The 10,820-nt window shown below is 36.7% G+C and overlaps 1 non-coding gene across 1 annotated transcript; it reads right to left on the reverse strand.

Moving 5' to 3' along the window:
* Positions 1 to 279: 279 nt before the first annotated feature.
* On the reverse strand, positions 280 to 352 carry trnav-uac (transfer RNA valine (anticodon UAC)). Its single transcript has one exon. It is a non-coding gene; the product is annotated as a tRNA-Val (tRNA).
* Positions 353 to 10,820: the final 10,468 nt, after the last annotated feature.

Here is a 10,820-nt window from a genome sequence, read left to right on the forward strand (position 1 = left end):
CCCCAAGAGATGCATAACCTACAAAAACCGTTTCTGTCTGGTTTTGAACCAAAGACCTTTTGCATGTAAAGCAAACATGATAACCACTACACTACAGAAACTGAACTTCTCTGCTTTGTTTCAGTTTGAGGTTCCAAAGTTGATGATGTGAGATGCAACACATGAAAATTTCCACTGAGGTTTGTACTCAGATGCCTGGATTCTGAGTACAGACCATGACACCACAGAGCCCTTGTTGACCTTTAGTAAACACCTGTGATGAATAGAACATGCAAAATCTGTTTCTGTCTGGTTTTGAACCAGAGACCTTTTGCGTGTAAAGCAAACATGATAACCACTACACTACAGAAACTGAACTTCTCTGCTGTGTTTCAGTTTGAGGTTCCAAAGTTGATGATGTGAGATGCAATGCATGAAAATTTTAACTGAGGTTTGCACTCAGATGCCTGGATTCTGAGTACAGACCATGACACCACAGAACCCTTGTTGACCTTTAGTAAACACTTGTGATGAATAGAACATGCAAAATCTATTTCTGTCTGGTTTCGAACCAGAGACCTTTTGCATGTAAAGCCAACATGATAACCATTACACTACAGAAACTCATGCTCTTTGGAGTGTTCCTGGTAGATGATCCACATTTTGTTAGAGACTAATGTCAACGATGGGCATGGAACAAAGTCAAATACTTCTACCACAGATCGTCTCAGAGAGCACAGTAACTTGGTGAACAAACTGTCAGACTTATAATTGTGCCCAATTTCACATTACAGTCCGTAAACTAAGCCTGGGATCAAATAAATGTATTAAAGATGTCATTAGCAGAGACAAATGGTTCTACAGAGAATTGGTTAAATGGCTAAAAAATAAAATCAATACTTGCAAATAAAAAATGGTTCAAAAATAAAATTAAGACATTAAATAAAAAAATATCTGAAATACAATCACTTGAAAATTAAAAATGTTTCAAAAATAATATCAACACTTCAAAATACAAAATCTCTGGAAAATAAAATATTATGTATGTTGTTTTGAAAAACATTGGAATATAAGCACTTTTATCAAATCTCCATTGTGGTAAGATAATGTAAGTTATTCTTAAATCCATGGAAACTCAACAGTTTGTAAGGTAGGTGAGTTAGCTCAGCAGGTTAGAGCACTGTGCTGGTAATGCTGAGGTCATCGGTTCAAACCCCATATGGGGCAATTCATGTGTAAGGTCTTTCGGACAATCAACACTTCAAAATAAATAAAGGTTCAAAAATAACATCAACACTTTACAATTAAAAAAAATGGTTCAAAAATAAAATGGACACTTTAAAATTAAAAAATGGTTCAAAAATAAAATCACCACTTTACAATTAAAAAAAATGGTTCAAAAATAAAATCAACACTTCAAAATACATAAGAGTTCAAAAATAAAATCAACACTTTACAATAAAAAATGGTTCAAAAATAAAATCAACATTTTACAAGTAAAAAAATGGTTCAAAAATAAAATTAACAGTTCAAAATGTATAATGGTAACTGTTTCTGTCTGTTCAGTCCATAAACTAAGCCTAGGATCAAAAAATGTATTGAAGATAAAAGTTAATTAGACTGTAACATGCGCAGTCCGCAGCTCAACCACTGCGGACGTGGCTCCGTCGATGCGAAGACTTAGAAACCGCTGGGAGAAACTCATCCAGGGGATTTAACAAATGGAGCCTTCTTGGTGCACGTTACCCAGGAGAGCGGCGCTCTGGAGGAGCTGCGGACGTAACATCTGTCCGTTTCGGAGATGCGAAACCACGCTAAATAAATAAATAAATAAATAATCCTGGTAAAAGCGCACACCGGATCGCACAGGGTAAAACACTCACAGAGTTCAGTTGATCTGTTTGGATCAGACAGATCCAACTGACTGATGAATTAGTGCAGATTTTCCTGCAGATGGGAACCAGGAGGAAGTGCGTTCAGACCCCAGCGGGTGAAGTGATGCTAATTTAAGTGAAGTCGCTTAATTTAATTTATTAAAAGTTATTGGGGTGGTTTTTGTCACTACGAGAAAAATGTAGATGCATTTATCTGCTTAATTTGTGATGGGATCTGGATTCACGGTGAATATTAACTAAACCGCATAAAATGCGACTAAATAGTCGATGTTAATATGATTGTAATTTCACGGATAAAATAGTACAGGACCGATTTTTTTTTATGTTGTTGGTCAAGATAACGTCTAGCGCGACCTGCCGCCCTGACATCAACTCACACACATCTTCATTCACAGTCTTACTTGTAAATCGATTTTTCTTTTCTTGGACGTTTTGATGTTAGCTTGTCGATGTCTCAGTTTTATTCGCTGGGAAAATCAATAAGCAGCTTGAGGTGACTCTGCTGCTCTCTAGTGGCGAGAAGCCGTAATGTTAGCTGGTAACAATCGGAATGCATTGTGGGAGATGTAGTTTGTAGTCAATTCGTGCTCAAAACCTATTGTAAGTCAATGTCGGCCTATAAAATGCTGCGGGGGCCACATAAAATGACATGGCGGGCCACATGTGGCCCGCGGGCCTTGAGTTTGACACATGTGCCCTAGAGTTTTGTACATCTACAAATAATGATTTTGCATCATAATGTTATGTGATTACATCTATCACTGGCGGCGCAGAATTCACTTGATTTAGGATCTGATGACCAAAAGATTTTCAATAAAATCTTGATATTTAAATCCTTTCAGTTAATACTAGCAACAAGTCCATGACTTATTTTGAAGGGTACATTTTCCTGTGCGACATTTTAAGGGCAAATAGTTGAAATTCTAAATGTACAGCTTCTAATCACTTGTTAATTGGATGTGTGCATTTTTGGATACAAGGTTCCAAAAAAATCCAGCAAAGTGCTTAAAAAACTAAACTTGGCTAATTGTTCTGATATTTTATTATTTCAGAAAGATGATCTAAACCTGGAAACAGTTTGCAAAAAACAGTTTACGAACTGTTCATATTTAACTTTTTCATGGAAGCTACTAATGAATAACAGGTACCAGGGAAAAAAAAAAAAAAAGATAAATCTTGTTTGAAATCTTCAGATATTTTTTAGGACATTGAAATTTTGTAGATATTTCCATGAAACTATGAAACATTAGTAAAGGTGAATAGCGGCACTCAAATACAGTTGGCAAGCAAATGAACATCAAGGGGATCTGAACAAGAGCTGTTTGACTATTTAAAGTAAAATTAGTAAGTTGTATGTCTTAACAATACAATAGTGCAATACAAGCGATGATTGTTTTCATTTAAGATTTGACAAAGCATCTTGACAGAATTGGGTTATAATCTGGAGTTTCTTGCTAACCAGCATGGCTGTCTGCCTGGAATGATGCATCCTGATCAATCCTAACCAGAAACTGTGTCATCTTCTTCATGCCTGGCTGTGGTTAATTAATTGTTTTGGGGGAAAAAAAGCTTTGACTCACACTGCTGCTTGCTGGTTCTGGGTACCAAGTCACACACTGCAGACCAGCTGGAGTTTTTGGGGGCAAATATATTTGGCAGGAAAATTAACTAATTTAATTTGTTTTAAAATAAGAAGAGCATAACATTTAAAAAAAAAAAGTATTTCACAGACTGTTTTACTTAGATGTACGTCTAACTATGCCTTCCTTGTGTAAATGCTAGACTTTATAAGAATAGGTAAACAAGTCTTACCCAGTTTTAATCTTTCCCAGACATACTGTGTGTATACATTCCTAAATTGCAATGTAAAGCCAAAGCATGATGCTAAAAACGCAATTCAGTCATCTGCATGTGTTTACCCTGTGCTGCTTGCCATTTTTCTTACATAAATACTACACGCTAGTCACTGCCCATGTATCATCACCTTCGCACTCCGCCTCACACCATCTCTGGCCCATCTCCAGTCTTTGTTGTGTGTGGTTGTCTGGATGAGGCAGAGGGTGGTGGTGGTGGCGCAGAAGAGGGGGGCGACCGGCACTCAGACCACTGCATATGTTTTCAATTCCCCCTCACAGACCTCGCCTCTCCTCGTTTGGCCTCCTCTTGCCCTCCCATTTATCTTCTCTTCTTCTCTCTCTATCCTTCTTTCTCTTTATGTCCACCAAATTGTCCATTAGACTTTCTGCTTGTCTGACTGCCGGGCTGCCTGTCTGTGGCATGGCAGACAATAAAACTTTCTCAAAGGGAGCCAAACATGCCATGGGGGACCGTCATTAACTTTTCATACTACACATTGGCCAACTAAGTCTAGTTCAGGCAGAATTATGCACAGTTTGTTGACATAATGAAACTACATGAATCTACTGAATGCCTGACTGCATTAATGCACCATCGACTCTATAATGAAAACAACCCACCTGGTAAAAAGATGTCACACTGTGTGCCATATTTAAGAAATACAGCAGTTTATGAGATATGCAATATGGTTTTAGACCAGGTCATTCCACAGAAACGGGAGCGTGCAATTTCTTGGAAACGTTCAATGTGTAAAGGCAGCAATGTTGGGACTGGGTTCACATCACAGAGACAATTTGAGACTTAACCATAGCACTGTTCAAGACAAAATACTTTTATTTTGTTTTCAACAGGGCAAAACTCTTAAAATTGGAAATCCTGTATAGACCAACCGGTGCCCTGGGTTCAGTCCTCTTTGGTATGTAGATCAATAATTTACCTTCCCTGTGTGAACAATTTGATGTTGGTTGTATGTGGACTGTAGTTCTAAAACACAGACAGTTGTAATGCTCCTTTAAAACTACAGACTTGATTCTTGGTCCTTACCTTTAAGCAGAACCCTTCAATGTGACATAATGTTAAAGATTTCTGCAGAAAACAAGGCCTGAAAATTTTTACACAGTGATTTAAAAGATAACATTCATTGAAAATGCTCAATCACAGCAGTTTATTTATTTTTTACATAAAGCAAGGTTGGTTTGGATAGCTTTAATATCCAAACCAACCTTAATAAATGACATCTTAATTCAGAAACTTCGTTTTGTACTTAGTTTGCTTAATTGTTTGAAACATTTAAGTGTGACAAAAAAATAAATAAATAAAAAATCAAAATAAACAATTTTGGCTTTTTAGCACTATAAACATGTGCCAACCATTTTAAATAAATGAGTCTAACATAGTATTTGGTTTTACCCATCAGTAAACCTCATGACTTGCTTTTCAGTGTTTTCTTATTCATATTTTTGAAAGAGCGGTTTGAAAAAAAAAAAAGAATCTCCTGTTTTAAGAAAAATGACAGATCAGCTTCACACATTTCCAGTTCAAAACAGCAACCAAAGCAAAGCTGAGACTATGTGGTCAATTGCCTGGCTAAACATTGCAGTTGCTTTCTGTAATACAGAAAGAAAACCTAGAAAACCAAGTGCTCTCTAAGGGAAGGTCATTAAAATCCCTCCAGCAGTAAATTCACTTTTTAAACAAAAAAAAATAGGCAACGATCCTTCCTTGTGTGAACCAATTTTTCTTTTAAGCAGTGAGCCATGATGGTCATAAAAACGCTGACAGAAATGGCGAAAAAAATGCAGATTATACATAGTACATGTGTTTGACTTATGCTTGATTTAAAATGATTTATCGCTCGTAGGTGGATGTATTTATGTATGCCATGTATCTATAGGTGAAGGAAATAAACCAAGGAAGCACTTGAGTCATGCTCTGAAACTGTGGTCAACATGAGACATGGTGAAATGATGGAAACGTGGGGAAAGAAACAAACATCGGGAGACAGAAACCATGACTCAGTTTGCCAACGAAAATAATCTGAGAGCAGGAGAAACAAAATGAATGAACAAAAGGTGAGAATATATGTATAAAGAATGGGAGCCAGTGCCACACACAGTCACAGGATTCAGTCTACAATCATGATGAGGTCCCTGCGATGACAGGAGAGCACTGACTGTACTACAAAGTAATTAGAGACGGTCTGCACCGAGTCACAGTTTAGTCTGCAGTGGCCTTGAAAGAGACAGAGTGGGAGTGAGGGCAAGAGAGGAAGGTGAGAGGGCAAAAATTATGAAAGAATAGATTCCATCCTGAAAAAAAAATCTGATTGGGTCATGATTTGATATATATATATATATATATATATATATATATATAGCATTAATTACCATTACTGTAAGTATCCCTTAATAAGAACTGAACTAATTTCAGCTACATTTCTAATTTTAATCATATTTAATAAATTGATTTTTCTTAGCTTATATTTTCCCTCTTGAAATTTATTTTTTGTGTCCAAGAAAATTACTTATTTAAACAGCGTCTACTATTTAAAAAAAAAAAAAAATGGACCAATTTCTTTTACATAAATTTTACAATTTTCTTTTGAGGTGGTTTGAAAAGAAATCACCATTTAGCAAAATGTACATAGAAGTCCTAAGTAAATGACTAGAAGTGTTTTTCACATCTAGGTGCATGTGGTTTGTCTTGATAGTGTTTTATAATCTCTGTTTTTGCATAGTTAGGCCAGGGGTCTGAAACATGTGGCTTAAGAGCCAGTACTTTTTTGCCAAGTACTTATTGTGGCAAAAACAGACTTCTTCAATGATAAAAGTAAAGAACTAACAGGAAAATCACAGGAAGTGGATGAAATGGAGACCACAGTCACTGTAACAGAAAGAACCAACAAAGGACAATGGAAACCAGTGACCTTATATACTGAGATGAGAGTGGAAGACATTGAATTCAGGTGAGTTGGTCTGGGCATTAGGAACAACTTGCAAGGAGATCAAACAGCCAGACTGAAGGGGAGATGAATAATTCACTCCAAGGAAGCTTAACTAGACAAAAAGAAACCACAAACCAAGGGGGAAAGACCAACACTCATCTAAGAGAAAGAAACCAAACAGCACAAAGAACAGAACATAAACTAACAAACTAAAAGAATGAACTAACATGACAACATCTTTCAAGCAATAATAAACACACAGAAATTAACTAAATTCAACAAAATCTGCTGAACAATGATAAAGATATATGCATATGACATATGCATTATATGTGAGAAGTTGGTGTCTGGGGAATACTTCTAGCTGTTTTCACATCCTTACTCGTATCAAAAGGAAAAGCAATGGATTGCCTAATATCTGGGATTGTTTTCTTATTTAAAGAATGAAGTGACATACTAAATCTGATGTTAACCTTTTTTTGCGTAATATTGGAAGCAACAAGTGGGGCTCCACTAAATATATAATTTAGTATAACTGGTCTACTTTGGTAAAGATGCTGAGGTTTTAGAAATACAATTGTGAAAAATGAGGACCAACAACAGCCTGTGTGACTTTTAACACTTTTAATATTAACACATTTTGAATTATTACGAATAAACAAAAGAAGCCAAAGAAAAATCAAAGAATTTTTGCAAAGAGTAAGAAAATGTTTTTTTTGTGTGTGTGTGTGAATAATAATTTAGGACACCCCATAAAATTATACATGGGAGTACCACATCAGGTGCATCTGATCATAACATCTTTACTCAAATTTGTTTAATCCTCAAACAATAATTTTGATGAGCTTAGCTACTAAAGAACAGCCCCAGAAGTTGCTAGCCAAGTGAATTCACTCCAATAACCTTCAGATATCTTCACTGGAGCTACAGCATTTTCCTGCTTCTGTTTATGTAAAACTGCATGCCCCAATCAGAAGGAGACTGAACAAGTTTAACTTTTATGGACGATATGCAGGACTAAAATTGGCCAGAGGAAGTTTTGCCAGAGAGAGTGTAGATAAAGACCAGGACTCCTAGAGACCATTTGAATTCTAGAATAAAAGACGAGATGATGTAGACTAAATTCAATAATGTGAGAGCATCAGTTTAAATTGTTTTTTTAATCGAAGCAGAACCTTTCAACATGACAATAAACCTAAATATTATTGTAAATTCATCAAGGCCTGGATGAAAACTGCTCATCCATCCAACTCCTTACAAGGTGACTGGCCTCTCTCTCCAGGGGTCGTTGGTAGAGAGACTGAGTACATCCTGGACAGGTCACCAGTCTTTACAGGGCAACATAGAGAGACACAAGAGAAACAACCATGCACACACAAATTAGAGAGACCAATTAACATAATGGGCATGTTTTTAAACTGCGGCAGCAGGTAACCAGAAAGAACCCACACACAAAGTGACTCCATGTCAGAAAGACCCTGACCATAATTTGAACCCAGCTCCTTGTTGCTATACCAACTTCCACCATGCAGCCCTAAAACCAAGAAATGATCTTGGAATGGCAGAGTCTGAGCCCACACCTTTAAGTTCCTGCAAGGTGACTTGAAGTGGGTTGTAGGAAACCCCTAAAGCATTCCACTGCAGAGAGTGAGGATTGGAACAGACTTTCCTTAAACCAATGTCAGAATGTGATAGAGCACTAAGAGAAACATCTCACTGAATTTCAGCCAAAGGTCATAACACTAGCTGTAAGGGGGTATATACTCTGTCTGAATAGACATTTTGGTTAATATCTCTTGTTTATTGAGAAAAACAAGATTATTTTTCATAGTTTAATTGTATTTGAATTACTTTATTTTCCAGAAATAGCTAACATTTTTGCTAAAAGTGTTTATTTTCCCCATCCATCCATCCATCCATCCATCCATCCATCCATCCATCCATCCATCCATCCATCCATCCATCCATCCATCCATCCATCCATCCATCCATCCATCCATCCATCCATCCATCCATCCATCCATTTTCTTTACATCCTTGTCCCTTAGTGGGGTCGGGAGGGGTGCTGGTGCCTGTCTCCAGCTAACGTTCCGGGCGAGAGGCGGGGTCACCCTGGACAGGTCGCCAGTCTGTCGCAGGGCATGTTTATTTTCCCATTTTGTGCAAAAAGAGCAATGGGGTGTCCTAATTTCTTTATATGTCTATATGTATGTATCAGAAATGATGCATTTGATGAGATGGGGTGAAATAGATTTCATCATATGATCATTCAGTTATTCGCAGATAAAACCCTCCAAGGGTCCATAAAGAGCCCGGTGTCTCAAAGTGCTCTGTTTCTTTTTGCCACACACATCTACTGTTTTCAGCAAAGAAGTCAAATAAAGGTTACAGTGCATTTTACCAACAAATAGCTCGTATGAAAGCACCAACATAAATGGAAATAGGATAATTTCCTGTGGTGTTAATGGAACATCATGAAACACGTCTGTGTTGTTCACAACCTCATGATCTTCAGCAATTAAGCAATAATTTCAGTGGTCGCCTCTTAGTCTGCCAGACACCTCAGGATCACTGAACTCTGCTGCCTCCAAGTGGACAAAAACCTGAGCAAATTAACTCAAATCTATCCAAACATTTTCTTACACACTGTAGCTTATGAGTGGTTTAATTATATTTATGAATTTATTTAATTTTGCTTTGTTTAAGAAAGGTCCAGCATGCCGTGTGAAATTCAGTGAAGTTGGATATGTATCCAAGTACACAGATATCAGAAAAAATAATTTTCATTTAAATTGTCATTAATATCTTTGTGGTCAAATGACTCTCAATTACAAATTGAGTAATGATTTTTTTTAAAAAGGATGTGATTATTGGTTGATTGAAGAATAAAAGTTTCACGAGTAAAAAAAAAAAAAGTTTATTTGCAAAAGTAGAGAACATAACTTCAGAAGACTTTTAGATTTTAGTATATCCTCTTATGAGTCATTCACATAAATATTCTGTAGCTTAGAGTACAGGAAGATTAGCACAGCTTCCTGAGGTTCATTTTACTTCCCTGGAAGCGAAACACACTACATCATGTTCTAGCTGTCCAACTCGGTTAAAATTGTGATATATTAGAAGACCGAGGAAGTTTTCTCTGCATGAGTGCCATCCCTCAGTGTTGGTGTGCGCTCCTGCTGAAGTCTGCATATCCTGCCTGCCGCCTTGTTAACCCAGAATACCCTAATGACTTCCTCTGTAGCTGCCGAGCCACGCTGTGAAGTCGTCCAGGTTTCCATGTAGCTCAAAGTGAGGAGAGGGAGAAATGGGAGGAAAGAAGGACGGTAGACAGGGTGCCCAGATGTCTCCTGAAAGAATGAATCTGAGTGTGATTACTCGCTAATGAATGTCATACAATACAGTGAGAACTTACAGTGAAAGCTGCTTCCGTTAAAGTAAGAAACACATTATCATCATTCTTCATGAGTGTCAAAATGAAGAAAAAGCATGAAACTGCTTTTGCAGAGTGCACATAAATTACTCAGATTAACTTGGGCTTTATTAAAAGTCGGATATTTTAAATGGATTTTAATAAAATCGTGTTAATTTTGAATACTTTAAGAACTTTAAGAACGCACATTTACAATCAATATTGGTAGAAGTAAAAAATGCTTTATTTCACAAACAGACATTACTGCGACTTTGCCTTACATTAAAAAGGGCAAATTGATTTGATGTATGTAAATGAAAAGTTTACTTTGCAACCTGAAACGTAAAGCCTTGCCAGTTTGGCAACTGAATGTCTCCATCTTGTGGTTGATGGAGACATTCAGCTCATGTATTTTATTTTTGTTGGCCTGTGGTGATGTTTTTCCATCAGCCTTATACAATAATGAAAATATTTTAGACAGGATGAATTCAGAGAATCAGAGTTTATCAGGAAATAAAAAAAGGAAGTTTGCTCAAATCTACAGGCAGCAAAGTATAGCTGAGATTTATTACTTTCTCTTCTTAACACAAAAATCAGAAGAATTGTATTAATCAAATTAAACTTTATTACTCTTTTTTGATGCAGCTACTTTAGAAAACACTTAGCATAGCACTTAATATTTTACACAATCATTTAAGGCAAAGACAGCTGCACTTACAAATTGGTTTACATG

This window comes from Poecilia mexicana, unplaced genomic scaffold (genome assembly GCF_051168715.1).
Source record: "Poecilia mexicana isolate PSO_F unplaced genomic scaffold, ASM5116871v1 scaffold_5, whole genome shotgun sequence".
NCBI classification, from domain to species: domain Eukaryota; kingdom Metazoa; phylum Chordata; class Actinopteri; order Cyprinodontiformes; family Poeciliidae; genus Poecilia; species Poecilia mexicana.